Below are 15,780 nucleotides of genomic sequence, written 5' to 3'. Positions count from 1 at the left end.
TTTTATGGGATAATTTAAAAACCGGAACCACTTTCTTTTCTAACAGTAGTTGCTCCCTGAAAAGGTCCATGTCTTTCTCAGCTGTGTGTACCCCTATTGAACCCAGGAAAAAACAGCCCTAATTCTTATATTTTAGGGAGGCCTCTGGCAAATTCCCTCAATAAATAAAACGCTGCTGTTTAGAAGGTTATTATACACCTGATTTTTGTCTTTGGTAGAGAAGCAGTTTTATTTAGTGTTAGCCTTGAACTCATAACATCAGTGCACTATGCTTGCTAAGGCTACACTTTTACATTTGACTCCCCCGCTCCCGGCCCCCTAAATCGCTTAATGTCCCACTATTTTAGAAATCTAATTCTCACAACTACTACTACTCTCATATGAATGTCTGTCTTGAAAACAAATGCTCTTGGTCCCAAGTATAGTTAATGAAACAGAGTAAATGGGGCAGGAAATGAGCATCATCACCAAAAAAGCCCCAGTATGCAATCCCACTAGTAAAAAAATGTGTGTCAGGTGCAGGCATTACTATTTTGTCTTTCTCAGAAGCTGTCCAACTAGGCTGGTATATATATGAATCATCCTTAACTGCAGAAAATGTACCCCCTGACCCCTGTGAAAGGTATTGGTTATTGACACAATGAATACCTGTTATAAATAAATACTTTAATCTGAACTGGAAAAGAAGTAACCTAAATATACTTAGAAATAACCTAAAAATTATTACAGTGGTAAATAATAACATTGTAGTTCCAGCTTCTAGTATGACATTAACACTGGCATGTCACAGTGATTATTGAGTTGGAAATTGTATTTTGGCAGCACTCTACCTTATATGTATTTGTATTTATTTTTCCTTTTTATTGAATTTATTGGGGTGGCACTGGTTAACAAACTTATATAGATTTCAGGTGCACAATTCCACAACACATCATCAGTACAATATTTTCTCTGATATGTATCCTTGGGCAAGGGGAACAAAACAAAAAAATGAACAAATGGGACTACATCAAGCTAAAAAGTTTTTTGCACAGCAAAGGAAAAACCATCAACAAAATGAAAAGACAACCCACTGAATGGGAGCACATAATTTGCCAATACATCTGACAAGGGGTTAATATCCAAAATTTATAAAGAACTTATAAAACTCAACACCAGAAAAACAAATAATCTCATTTAAAAATGGGCAAAGGATCTGAATAGATACTTCTCCAAAGAGGATTTAACCTTATATGTATTTTTAAAAAGGTGTGTTAAACCATAGCCTTACTTTTAGCAGACTACTTAGAGAATGTATGTACAAGCCAAGTGTGGTGAAGTATTGTCACAATAAACTTAAGCCTCAGATTTTGTCTGTTATTTGAGTATTTCATTATACTTTGAAATAACCTGAATTATCCTAATAATTTAATTTTCTACATGAAAATGTACAGTATATCACTATGCATTAAAATTTTTTAAAGTTTGAAAGAGACAATGTTTGTTGGGCCCACCAACTGTTTTCAAAGAGAAAAGTTTCAAATTATGTGGTCAAGTTGTGGTGGTCCGATGAAGACCTAAAAATTGTTTCCCTTTGGTTCTAGGATTCATTTGCGCTGGCCAAGAGGAGGAATAGTGCTTCCTTCTCATTTCAATATGTAGAAACACACAGTATTTACTCAACACCTAAATAGCACAATTTTAGGTTCTTACTCATGGGTCTGGGAGCAGGTAAAGGTAACCATGCTACCAGGACTATAGTTAGTTTCATTTACTGTATTATTTGAACAGGCCCTGTCTATAGGGCTTATTACTGTTTAACCTGAGGACAAGGGTGGGGACAGATGAGAGAAAAAGGGAATCTTTAGCATATGATTCTTTCAGATTTTTCTAAAACACAATGGTACACTTGTCACAGTGTATATTTTACCTGTGATTCCTTTGGATCCTATTTATGACCCGTGAGGAGGGTGACACACGTGGGTACAAAGAAAGAGATCCCCCTACAAGCTCTGTGTCACCCAGACTGGCGGTCATCACTGCGACACCAGGAGTTAGTACTTCGTGGAGACAAGACATGAAAGATAACGTCAGAAATGATTGGCTAATACAAAAATTTAAGTACCAACACCTGAGAATGAATTATTTAACACATTTTTTTGTTGTTGATTTATTTTTAAATTTCACCCATCCCGCAGCCGCCTCCACTTTGGCAGCCATCAGCTCATTTGTGTTTTGTTTATTCATTTGTCTTGTGTTTTTAGATTCCACATGTAAGTGAAATGTGGTATTTGTCTTTGTCTGACTTATTTCACTTAGCATAGTAACCCTGTTCCCTCCATGTTGTTGCAAATGGCAAGATCTCATTCTTTTTTATTGCTGAGTAATAGTTCATTGTGTGTATACACCATATCTTCTTTATTTGTTCATCTATTGATGACAGAGTAAGTATGTAATAAATAAGCAAACAAGAGTTAGATTCATTACAGAAGAGTAGGGAGCCACACGATCACATTCTTACGTGTTTCCTAGGGAGGGAAGAATGAGGAGTTTGGACTGATTTGCTGGGATGCGTGTTTAGAATGCATCCAGGGTACCAGAGTGTCAAAGAAGCCAGCTGTCTCTGGCGTAGACTGGGGATTGTACTTTACCAGCAGGAGACACTAGGATAGACTGCACAGCCTAGTAGTGTTAACAGCGTAAGTTTGCCTTCAGGGTTGAGTCTCCCTTATGTGTTTGTTCCCTCCTTTCTCCCTGCTGTCACAGTCTTACTCTCAGTTAGGGATGACTGTGGTGTTAGCTGACACATTGAGAGGGAAGACTATGGGTTCAGACTTTGGGGGTCGGGTACTGACTCTGCCTCTTAGGCCGCTGACTTAATTTCTTAGATTCTTCATCTGTAAAACGGGGATAATATTAGTATTTACCTTTATCTGGGTACTGAGAGGGCAGGTAAAGGACGTAGAACACCATCAGGCACACTATAAGCACTCAGTATATGTTAGCTATTATAATATATGACCCTACTTAATTAAAAAACATTTTTTTATCCTCCCTCCATAACTCTTCATGTAGGGAGGGTAGACACTGAGCTGGGTGAATGAGTGAGTAATGCCTTGCATATTTTCCTTAGAATTGTTGATGAGTAATGTAGACGAATCTTTGTGGGTTCGTTTCCAAGATAAGGCCATGTAGTCAGAGCACCAATTAAATTAAATCCCACATGGTCCACTCACCTCATTCCAAACATGATCTTAAATCTTCATTCTTAACAAACCATTTTCTTTCCTGGGATTCATGGAAAGGATTGTGTTTTCCATCATGAAAAAGTAGATGCAACCCACACACTTTAATGAAACAACGATTTTATGAAACAATAGTTACAGTAAGTGTGAGGACCTCTATCTATCCTGTTCTCCTTTGTTGTTGTAAAAATGCTGCTGACAATGCATAAAATTTGTTTTTCAACTCGTTAATGGATTATCCTGTAGTTTGAAAAACACAGCATTAGATAGATTACTTTGACTTGTCCGGAAACAAAGATGGAAAGAGGGGTACCTTTGATTATAATCAATATTCCTAACTTCCCTGATAGTGGAACTGAACGCACCAGCTTTAAACACACACACACACACAAACACACATTTAAATGCCACCAATCTGTTTAGTGAGGCCAAAGTTTGTGCTGTCATTTAAAAGGCCTTTAAATGTCATTGTACTTCAGGTTGACTTTTAGCACATGAGGAACATTAAAATGCACAGGACTCCCATCACTGTAAGATAGGGTCCAATAATCATTTTCAGTGAACATTTTAAAGTGAGGTATGATAATAGTAACAGGTTTCTTCAGGTTGTGATACCTAATTTCTACTGTACCCGCCCCTCCCCAATTAATTAAGGAATTAATAGTGTCTTGTAGAAAACTGATTTGTTGTTAGAACGGAGCTCTAGAGAACTGTTGCTCTGTCCCAGGCTATCTATAGGCTTTGGGTTGTTCCTTCTTGGCCAGCACCACGTGTTTGGGAGCTAACTGCATAGAGCTATTCATGCTCTATGACTGTGAAGCTGAACACACACCCCATGCTGACCCCTGACTCTGTTCTCATCAACTGAGTCACGAGCCAGACCAAATAACCACTTCTCTGAGACATCAACAGCCAGATTCTTACCCAGCTGACCACACAAAACCTTCTCAGGTTAGAAACCCTTGCTTTGCACGCATTCTGTCCCACACATGACCAGCCACACGTTGCCTGGGTCGGCCTCCCATCCCCGGCTTCACGCAGCAGCCAGGCTGCCCTGGCCAAGGTGAGATGCCTGCTCCAGCACCTTTCCCTCTTACTGGGAACTCTGAGCATTACATTCCGTTCTTTTCCTAGTCCCCTTTCAGGTCATTCATAGTCCGTTAATTCCATATACACGCCTATATCGTATTTATTTCTTTATTTCAAATAAATCTCTTAGCTTTTTTTCTTCCCTCTTTGTTGAATGTTGGAGAGCCTCCAATGGCGCGAGTCATAGCTGATAAACTAAAGAGTCAGAGTATAATCATTATCAAGAGGAAAGAATATAGTGTATTTGGAGGTAAAATAGGGATTATAACTTGATGTCATCAACTTCCAAATCTCTTTAAGTGTCTTAATCTGCTTCCTGCTCTTCTGATTAAACCTTCTTACACATTGCAGACAGAAAAATAATTATTCTTAGTTTGTTTATGCTAATCCTTATGTAATCACTAGTATTGCAACACAGTTATAACAGACATTTGATTTCAGATATATAGTGTTAACAGACACATTATGACTGAAGTTAAGTTTTTGTGGGATGACCAAGGTTGTAACTATCGTTAACAGCCTCATTCTTAGGGGAGAAGTAGTTCCAGTCCTCAGTCACCAGTGTCGATGCATTTGAGGAACATACTAGGTATTTGAGGACTACTTAATGTCATTATTTCTCTCTACCATGCTTTGTTCCTGGAAAGAGGCTCTTTAAAAATCATCTAAGTGCTGCTAGTTTGCCTCCATAATTGTATTCACTAGTAAATTAAAATGGAAGTCATAGGAGAATGCAGAGGATTCTGAAAATAAGAATATGGTTAAGTATGGATTTTGAAATGACAAATCACTTTTTTCCTTCTGTGTATGTGGGTGCATATGAGACTCTCTTGGATGTAAAGTTTGCTGCTTTTGTACACGGTGTTTATTCTGAGGGACAGTTGATGACAGAATGTTGGGCCTTTCCCTGATTCAGGTGCTGCTCCCAGGTGACCCAGGACAGGCCCTTCATTCTGGCCATTTTCTCACATGTGCACTTGAGGTGTGGTGGGACACATGATCATTTTTAAAACTGTGAAACAGAAGTCAGAAAAACTGTTTAAAAGGAAAGACTTATTACATTTTCTGTTAGCAAAATTTTAAAGTGTTGGTTCTTCTTGAGGGCATTTCAGTTTTTTCTCTCTGTGCTGACCTGATATTATCCTTTTTTTGCGTTTTTTTTTTTTTTTTTTTTTTTTTAATAACTATTAACTAGCAGCCCTTTAAATTTGTTCCTCATTTTAAATCTCAGGGCATCAGTGCACATCTCTTTTTGGCTTGAGTTTAGTATATAATCTGAAATAATTGTACCATGTATATAGCAAGCTCATGGCCACTGCTGAAGTGGAAGCATGGCGAGGGACCTTCCATAGCATGATGATTGTAATCGTAGCCACTTAACATGTATTATCGTGACAGGTTTTGTTTTTATAAAGTGACCTTGAACTTGCAAATATGCTAAGGGTATTGTTGCCAAAGAGATACAGAAGAGATTATAATTTTTATGTGAGTGTCTATACAAGCCAAATATGTTAACAGAATTCCAGCTTAGTGTAGTACACAGCATTTGAAATAGGACTTGACGTGACTTTGAAAACATTTAATTGGGGTTCAACTTTGAGACACAAAAGCCTACATAGAATAAAGTGATGAAGTATGAATTTTTAGAAGTCATCAAGGTCTGAGACAAGATCAAATATAGAGCCCTTGAGTTTTGGCAGTGTTGCCTCCGTAGCCACCGTCGGGGCTGAGATGAGTAAGCAAGAGGCGACTGTACCCGCCAGTCCCCCACATCAGCTTAGGATGCTGGGCTTTCGTGCAGTGCGCATCACTGGGCTCTCGCCTAAGATTTCATTTAGGGGAAGAAAGGGGCCCCAGGGCTAACATGCCGTTTGAGAACCACTGCCCTGACACCCAGATGTTACCTGTGGGCCACATAGTTGGAACACCAAATCCACTAGGTCAACTCACAGTAGGAAGTTAGAAGTACGAAGTCAGCTTCCTCATAGTCCTGCGTGTGTCAGGGTGGCAGACTGCATGATCGCCCCGAAACGCAGAGGGGAGCAGTTGGAAGAGCTTGTGCGTAAACACACTCTTTTCTAAGTTGGGCTCCCCTAACCCGGAAAATCTGCTTAGAAACCTCATGCACATTGGAGAAAAAAAAATACAACCCTTTTCATTAAAGTAAACCATAATTTTCATACTTGTTTGTGATATTCAAACAACTTCCTATATGTAATATAATAATGGGGTCAACCCACCCCCAGCACTTTGGACTGAAGTAAAATTGACTCGTTAAAATGGAGAACAGATGATGGAAAGCAAGTTGGAATTTTCTGAAAGTTGACACCACCTTAGGTTGGATAAAGAAGGAACCAAGAACAGGAACTGGGCGAAGATGATGTCATTGCGAATACATTTCTGGCATTGTGTCTCGGTTTCCTTTTCTTAAATTCTTTATGCAGAGTGATGGGGTTGAAGGTGGGTACAGAGAGCCAGTACCAGGTCTTCCTCGGAGAAGGTGTTTCTGACGTGCTCCTGCTGTCTGATGGAGATGCCTGAGTTTGTGCGTGTGTGAAGTTATTTTTTCGTGAGACTTTTTTTTGGGCAAAGAAAAGTATAAAGTCCTTGGTGGGCTGCCTCGGGCATTGTAAGCAGTCAGTGAGCATAGTGCCCTCCCTCCCTCATTTCCCTCCTCTGTTTTCTTTAGTGTATTTCATGTTTTCCAGTGTTAGCGTCTTGTACTGTAATGTTCACGTCCAACCTCACGTAGTACGTTTTTCAGGTTCTGAAGCCTGAGCTTTCCCCTCGCAGTGGAGCCGTGGCAATGGGTGGGGAGGGAAGCCAGGCGCCCCCAGACTGTGTCCCAGGGAGGTGTTACTGTTCTTACTGCTCTGGGCTTGAGCAGTAACCAGACAAAATAACTGAAAAATAAAGGAAGGTGGCAGCAGCTATAAGCAGCTGTAAAGCTCTGTTGACAGGAAAAGTAGTCCTCAGACTTTACAAAGTCTATAAAACAGCCTAGAATGCTAGTTGATGCCTAGATCCCACCCCAGAGATTCTGAGTCCAGTCTTAGGTCATTCTGATGCACGTGATCCAAGGATTCTGTATTGAAAACCTCTAATTCTAGAAAGGTCAGTGACACTATTGCTCCATTATTCTTCATTTTAATTTCTTGATAGATCATAAGTGTAGCACAAAGATTAAGTTTCTTCTGAGATGTTTTTATCACTCGGTAATTGGGAGCCCTCAAACCAAGGGTCAGTTCTTGGCTTAAGCATATGCGTACTGTGCCTGTACCAATGTGTGTGTAGCTCTTAAGCAGTCATAACACAAAAGAACTTGGGCGGTGGCGTGAGAGTCATTTGTAAATTTCCAGTGTCGACATCATAATTTCTTTTCTCATTGACATTGCCTGGTGAAGGAGTCAGATCGCACTGTGGTTTGCTCTCCTTGTGGTTTCCGTAGCGTTAGGCAGAATGCTACAGAAAAAAACGAACCCTTTTCTTTTTAGTTTTGACTCACTCAGGAGTGGAGTGTCTTTCGTCTTTCGGAGATGGGATATAAGAGGCATGCCCTGAAAGTGGCAAATCAGACTTCCACACGCATTGCCCTCACTTAGCCAATAGCTGGCTCAGAACGTGTATATTACAATGTGCAGTTTCATTCATCAAGGGGATTTCAGGCTCCAGCGGCAAACCCTGAGTCTTGGGTGACTCCTGGGCTTTAGGTTTTGCACTGACTCCTCCGTAGAAACAAGGAGGTGCATCTGCCTTGAGAAGAATTATTGGTCATCAGGTAAGAATAAATTGGAGAAATCATTCCTTTTCTCCTTTGGGGTGGACTTAAGACTTTAGAAAAATTAGTCCTCTCTTTGAGAGGAGCTCAGAACTACTTAAGTTTTTCTCTCTGAATTGTTTAATAATGTTACCCAGTACAGCATCCCTTTGATGGGAAATCCGTCCTCTTCAAAACGTAGTTTCATTTTCAAATAATAAAGTATAGGATTCCATTTTTCTTTCTGTGCATGAAATTTTTAAAATGCAATGCCTATAGTTGCTAAGATACTGATTATGCATAAGTTCCTGGTTTAGAACTAAGTCTTGTATTTTTAGGAAGTATGCTTTAAAAGTTGGGCAGAGGGGAAATGGATGTCAGAGCTTGATTTATGAAGCAGTGATGTTACATATTGTCAGACTTTTTCCTGAATTAAAGGCCAAATTTTGAGGCATGCTGCTGAATCTCTTCTGACATGGGGTCTCCCCTCTGCCACTTGTCTCTCCATCTGTTTTCTCATGGTGGGATTAGTTCCACTGCTTCTCTGTTCTGTGGTTTAGTCTGTGTATATTCAGTGCAGTGGCATTTTCCTTGAAAAAGTGACTAAGGCTTCTTGGATGAATTATCTCTTTGAAAGAGGTGGTAGAATTGCATCAGAAAGACATTGACAGTAAATGGCTCCCCCCCTTCCTGTAATGACCGCATGTGAAAGAATGCGTTAATTCTTGTTTTGAGGAAATGAGGATTGTGGAATTCTATGAAAAACTCCCTTTTTATCATTAATGAACCAGATTTGAATGTTAAAAATCAGAATCACTTTTTACCATCTAAATAAATGTTATAGAGATACAGCGCTTCACTCCATGTTCTGTATGGAGTAACCAATTCTCTTGAAATAAAAAAAGAAAAGGAAATGGTGTTGAATATGGCTATAGTTAATGGTGTAAGCCGAAACTAATTTCTTCATAGTACTGTCCATATTATATTAATACATTTCTTAGATATGTTGCTTATTTGCCCTTCAAGATTTGATTCTCAGTGTGGTATGAAGGCTAGAAGGAAACTCATAGGGTCATCCAGCCAGGGGTTCCCATGGAAACAGTACCATTCCCCCCCACCCCCAGGGGACATAATAGATTTGGGGGAGGATATTTTTTTCTCTTGATAGATTGAAGATCAGAGATTTTATGTGTCCCACAGTGGAAAAGACATAACTGCCCTTTAGGACATTATGTAGTGAAAACTTAGTTTATGATTATTTGAGCCTAGGTCTAACTATTTTACATAAAAGCACAGGATAACTTGTGCATACTTTTAATATATACAGAATGTACCTGTTATTTTGTTGTCCACTTGTACCGCTCCTCTTTTTTCTTGTACTTATACTATGGAAGGCTTCTGATTCCACCTCTTATAGTGCAACCTTACTCTTTATAAGTAAGTTATAAGCATCTATTTTATTTTATAGTTAATTGGACCTGAAACTTTTTTACATATTGAAATATGTAGTTTTACTATAAATTGCTTTTTTTTAGTTTCTATTTTATATTTCACTTAGGATATTGATACTTTAAAAATTACATTTATACTCGTTGATATTCATTAATGAATTTTCTTTCAGAATAGTAAATAGGGCATTATAATATTTTTGGTTATAATAAAGGGCTTTGGGAATAGTAAGATTCTAAACCAATAATCCAGTCCCTCGCTCTGCTTTCGGGGACAGTATGCAAATCACCCAGATGGGAGGGATGTCTATCTTTTTTGAGAAGTTCTCCAGGAATTTCACATGTACCTCATTAATATGTTTTAATATCTTGAAGGTGTCCCATTAAGCTAGTTCTTCCTTATTAATACTTTCCAAGAGTCTTCATTACGTCACTCTAAAAAACTAGCTTTCGTTTCTTCCCTCCTGTAGGAAGTGGCACAGTCACAGGCTGTCCTAGAAGCTGGCAGAGCCATTAAAACCAGACTTGGGTTTTCTTGAACAACAGGTCATTGTGTCTTCGTACCATGAGCGTGTTCTACATGTGCCATTTTAAACTTCCGACAGTGCTGTAAATAAAGCACATCGTAGGTGAGGTATTGTCTGTGTTGTAGAATTAGTCATCAGAATCCCAGTAGTGAGGATAGGGTCCCCAGGCACATGCATGGAGTGTTCTAGACTAACACTTGTTTGGCGCTCCCATTTTTAAGTTCATAGACCTTTTTCTTGGATTGTTCTTTCTTGTAGGGCTATTTATTCTTGTTATGTGGATATAATGATTGCTTCTTAGTATTTCTAGAGACACTAATAAAAGTTGTTGTTTTTTTTTTGAGTTTTTTAGAGAATATCTTTGCTCATTTGAATTTCCTGTTTCTCCTATGGTCTTCTGTTGCTTATCTGGGTTTTCCACTTCCACTCTGTAGCTTTTCTTTAAATGTGTGTTTATCTTGGATCGATCACCCACATAAAGATGAGGTGACCTTGAGGCCAACCAGGGCTCTGTCCTCGTGGGTGCATCTGGCAGACTTCTCTCTGGTGGCACAGAGCAGCCCTCGTGCTGGGGAGCCGCCAAGTGTCAGAGTGAAGAGGGCTTGGCTGTGGGGTTCTCAGAACCACACTAGCTGTGCAGTCCTCACCAGACATTTGTTTAATTTCTTTAGAGAGTCGTCTTCCTTTTAAAATTTTTAGTTTTTTCCTGGGGACCTATAACATTTGTTGTTTCCTACAAAGACAGGAATTAGGCATGGAAGGAACAATTGTTGATACTGAGATTTTCCTATTAATCTTCTTTCTACCCACCCCACCCCCCAGCCATTTCTTTGCCATATTGTACTTACTTTTTCTGAGCCTCTTTGGGGTTTCCCTGACTCAGTCAATTATCTCCTTCCTTAGCAGCAACCCTCTCAAGAAAACCTCTGGGGCTAAAAGCAGCCCTTGCTCAGCTTCCTCAGTCAATACTTCATCGTTTTCTGGCTCCCAGACATTTGTTGAAATCTCTCAGCCCTTGACAGTCTTCCTTGTGGTGGGTGTAATGGGATCTTTCATGTGCCCTGACTACCATTTTGGAATGGTGTCTTAGTCAATTTAGACTACTGTCACAAAGTACTAGACTAGGTGGCTTATAAACAACAGGAATGTACTCCTCACAGTTCTGGAGGCTCGCTCCTAAAAGGCCATCTCCTTGTGGTGTCCTCACATGGCAGAAGGGACAAGGGAGCTCTCTGGGCTCCCTTCTCTAAGGGCACTAATCTCATGCATGAGAGCCCCACCCTTATGACCTAATCATCTCCCAAAAGGCCTTACTTCCTAGTACCATCACATCTGGGGTTAGGATTTCAACAAATAAATTTGGGGGAGGGAGACACAGACTTTCAGTCCATAACAAATGGAAGTCCTTCTGTTTCCTGATATGTCAGAAGTGTGTTGGAAGAATTAAATCAGATATGCCTCTAGCCAGGCATTTAGCCAGGGAAAAGATTAGATGGGATCACAATAACTGCAGTGGGTGTTGGGGTTTGGGAAAAGTAACCCTCAAAATAACTAGGCTGGGCAGAAACAATGAGCTGACATAATTTTACAAATATATGCTTTCCAGCTACGGAGGCTGTAGTCATTAATCTTACCCCCCCCCCCACACACACACACTAAGATGCTCTAGCTTTATTGCTAGAAGAATAGATGCATCTTGTAAAACATCCAACTTAGTCATTTAAAAAATCTATGAAAGAAGTGGTAGTTGTTTCTATTCTTTAATGCGAATGTAAATGTGGATATGCTTGCTTTTTAATTCCTCTGCCCTTTGGCATAGGAGTTTGTGAAAGAACCTTCTTATCCTTCATTTCTAAAACTTCTGTTCCTTAGGAAATAGACCTCACCCTTCTCCCCTTTCTTATAAGAGGTATCTCATCTTCTCCCTTTCTATTTTGTTTGTTAATAAAAGCCCTCCAAATTTGTATTGATTATCCTTTTTTTTTCTCATATTTGCTGTATAGTTCCTGAAAATGTATAATAGATAACTATGAAGAGGGGAAAAATCAAATGTTAACTTCCCTGACACAAGTGGCATCCATTTGTGTCTAAGAAGAAACTCTGAATTGATGTTTCCAATCTTAGCGTTCCCTTATTTTACTTAGGAAAAACAGCTGTTTCCCTGGGAAAAACCACTGGTGATCTTTCCCAGAGGTCTGCCACAGTGAAAGCCAGTTGCGCCAACATGATCGAACCTAAAATCGAATCTTCTTAGGCCTATCCTAATCTCCGGTATAATACTAGGACCCCCAAATCTGTCCCTGGAATTTGTCAAGTAGTAGTACTGCATGTCATTTATTCTTTGTGTAGTGGCTTAGAGGCAACTGAAGAAAGTAAAGGTCCTCTGGTATCTGAACTCTGTGTCCTGTAAGTTATTCATCAGCCTAGAGCCTTCAGGACAGGTCTGGACCTTTGAGGCCATGGGCCTGGAAGTAGACACGGAGAGGAGTGATGTGTCCTGAGCTCCGAGGATGTGAGCTCCCGGGCAAGCAGGACATGTTTGTAATTTTATTTCTGGCCAGAACAAATATTAGCCCATTTCCAGTGCCCTTCTTCCCAAATCCACTTTCTCCCATAACCTGCTGGATGAGGAATGTGGCGAGCATAGGTTGTCAGGTGTCTACTGAAAAACGAAGGGCCTAAAAGGACACTCTGGGTGCAAGAGTTTAGATACTCCTGTGCTGGCCTAGCACCCGGGGCATCAGTTGGCCGTTACTGTTAGATGAGAAAACCAGCAAGTCCCTTTTTTTCCTCTGGAGGAAGTACCTTGTAGGGATGATCTCAAAGAAATGAGACAGCCATGAGGGTCGTCTGCTGAAAGTAATTCAGATACAGTCCCCATTGGATGGGGTCAAAGAATGCCAATCAAATCACATTCTTCAGGAGGATGTGAGGGTGTCAAGACACGTAGGGAGCCCTGCCAGCCTTCCCTTTTAATTGGTGTTAAATTTACATGTGGTAGAACACACTGATGTTTAGTGTCTTATATAACCAAACCCCAGCTAACATGCAGAACATTTCTGTGACCTAAGTTTTCTCACGCCCCCATTCAATCAGCCTCTACCCCCACTGGCAAACACTTTCTGATTCGTAACACTATAGATTGTTTTTTCCTGTCTTTGAACTTTGTAGAAATGAAATCACAGAGCAAGTACTCTTGCATGTCTGGCTTCTTTCACGCTCATTTATATGTTGTATGTATCGGTCATTCATTCTTTATTGCCGGGTAGTACCCTGTTACCATGAATAGACCTGACTTGTTGATACATTTTCTTATTGACAAACATCTGGATTGTTTTCACCTTTTTGGCTATTAGTAATATTAAGCTGCCGTGAATGAGTTCCTTCTTATTCTCATTTCTTTTTTAGATTTAGGCTTAATTACTGGGGCATACATAGGTGTATGTTCATCTTACGAGAAAACTTCCAGGCAATTTTCCAGTAATTGTACCATTTTAAGTTCCAGCCAACAGTGGGTTAGAGTTCCAGGTGCTCCAATTCCTTCTCACATTTATATATTGTCGGTTTTTCTAATGTTAGCCATTCCAATGGATATGGAGCAGTCTCTCATTGTGATTTTTAACTCGCATTTCCTTCATGTCTAACATGTTCTTATCGACCACTTGTATATCTTCCTTTTTGAAGTATCTGTTTAATCTTTGGCCCATCTTTAATTTTCTTCAGGCATTAAAAAATTACATTGTCTGTTTTATTATTTATTAATAGAATGTGTGTGTGTGTGTATTCTGGATAAAAAAAATTTTGTCAGAAATTTGTAATGCAAATATATTCTCCCAGTCTATGGCTTACCTTTCATTTTCTTAAAAATGTTTTTTTCATGAGCAAAAGGTTTTAATTTTGAAGTCACTTTAATTAATCAGATGTCCCCTATATTATCAGTACCTTTGTTGCCGAAGTAAGCTGCCTCTCCAAGGCTGTGAAGATATTCTTCTGTGTTTTCTTTCATCTTTTTTAAAAAAAATAGACTTTATTTATTTATATTTTAGAGAGAGGGGAAGGGAAGTAGAAAAAGAGGGACAGAAACACTGATGTGAGAGAGAAACATTGATCGGTTGCCTCTTGTACATCCCTTTCCGGGAACTGAGCCCTCAACCCAGGCATGTGCCTTGACCGGGAATTGAACCAGTGACTTTTCACTTTGCAGGATGACACTCAACCCACTGAGCCACAGGAGTCAGGGCTTCTGTGTTTTCTTTTAGAAGTCTTACAGTTTTAGCTTTCATGCTTTGGTGTATGATACATCTCAAAGTTTTGTGTATTGGGTAAGGTAGCAGTCAAGGTCCATGTTTCTGCCAGTGTTTTCCCAGTCGTTCCAGCATGATTTGTCAAAAACCCTTGTCTTTCCCCATTGAATTGCTTTGGTGCCTTTGTTGAAAATCAGTTTTCCATATATATATATATGGGTCCCTTTTAGAGGAACCTAAAGAATGTTTGTACAAGCCACATGGAAGGCATGCACTTGAGTCTAGGAAATAACAGTTCACATTAGTCAACCTTAAAAGGCCTCAGGTGACTGGCAGTCTAGAACTTATATATCATGGAACATTTGCGTCAGAGGTCATTGACAGAGCTGTATGGGAGCCCTTTTTTGCTTGTTTTATAAAACTGACACAGCTGAGGCTGCCAGAAGTTCCAGCATTCCCACATTAAATATAATGTTCTTATCTGCACAGAAGTATATACCATCAGATCTGTGAGATCCTGCCTGGGCCTGCGGGCAACTTCAGGGAGAACTAAACATTCGCACTTCAGTTATTTGAAAACTTGGATATGCATGATTCAAAATGACTGATTTGGAACTCGTAGTAATTAAGGCCGGATCAGCCAAAAAATACTACTCGGAAGAATGAAAAATTTCACAATGTAAAGAAGCTTGTGAATCAAAATTATTTTAATAACCTTTGCATATTGTATGCAAAAATAGAGCTGACTTTAAACAAGTCTGTATGACTAGAATCTTTACTTGGAAAAGTTTTTGTAAATAGTTATACTTGAATATAGTAAAAAACCATTTTAAAAGATTTTTTATTGGAAAAGTGAGAATGAATAGAGTAGGAAGCACACCAGAATTATTCTCTTCAAGGGGTAGAATGAATGGTGATTATCTCTTTTTGACACCTTCAATTTTAGGATTTGTGTTTTCGTGGTGTGGCAACGCAGAGAAGTGGCCGTGCGCGCAGGACTGTGATGCTGTACCCCTGGGCTGGGGTACCGGGTCTGCTGGTCCCCGTGGCAAAGGAATCAGCCGCTCTGTGCTTCTCTCTAAAGCCAGGAGAGAGAGAGAGTCTGCCGCACGTTTAAAGGAGGCACAAAGAATAGAGCTGTCCCTGGCGCGTGGTGAGTACTGAGTTGCTGGTGGCCGGCAGTGATTACTATATTACTTTTATAATAAGAGCACACAGAACAGGGATTTTTTTAAAAAGAAGTAACTAAAAAGCAAAAGGATATTACACGATCCTGTGATTCAGCTATCTCAGTATTCATAGTAGACACCCTAGTTGGTTGAATTGGTCAGGTGTTACTGCTAATTCCCATTTTCTCCCAAAGGGATGTATGTAGCATTAGCGGTTTTTCTTCTGAGCTCCCTGGGAGACGCATTCCCTAACAATACAGGGAATATCAGTTATAGTAGAATTGCATTGTCTCTATCAAAAGGCTTTACCAGGAAGGGTATT

General features: G+C 39.7%; 1 long non-coding RNA gene across 1 annotated transcript in view; it reads left to right on the top strand.

The window, feature by feature from the left end:
- The window catches only part of LOC150002136 (uncharacterized), a 106,283-nt gene extending 90,847 nt beyond the window's left edge, over window positions 1–15,436 (top strand). The window contains exon 5 of the long non-coding RNA XR_016512968.1: window positions 15,236–15,436. This is a non-coding gene — a long non-coding RNA (uncharacterized LOC150002136). The remainder of the gene's footprint in view (window positions 1–15,235) is intronic.
- Window positions 15,437–15,780: the final 344 nt, after the last annotated feature.

This window comes from Furipterus horrens, unplaced genomic scaffold (genome assembly GCF_987537825.1).
Source record: "Furipterus horrens unplaced genomic scaffold, mFurHor1.1.pri manual_scaffold_9, whole genome shotgun sequence".
Lineage (NCBI taxonomy): Eukaryota > Metazoa > Chordata > Mammalia > Chiroptera > Furipteridae > Furipterus > Furipterus horrens.
This window is presented reverse-complemented; position numbering and strand designations above follow the sequence as displayed.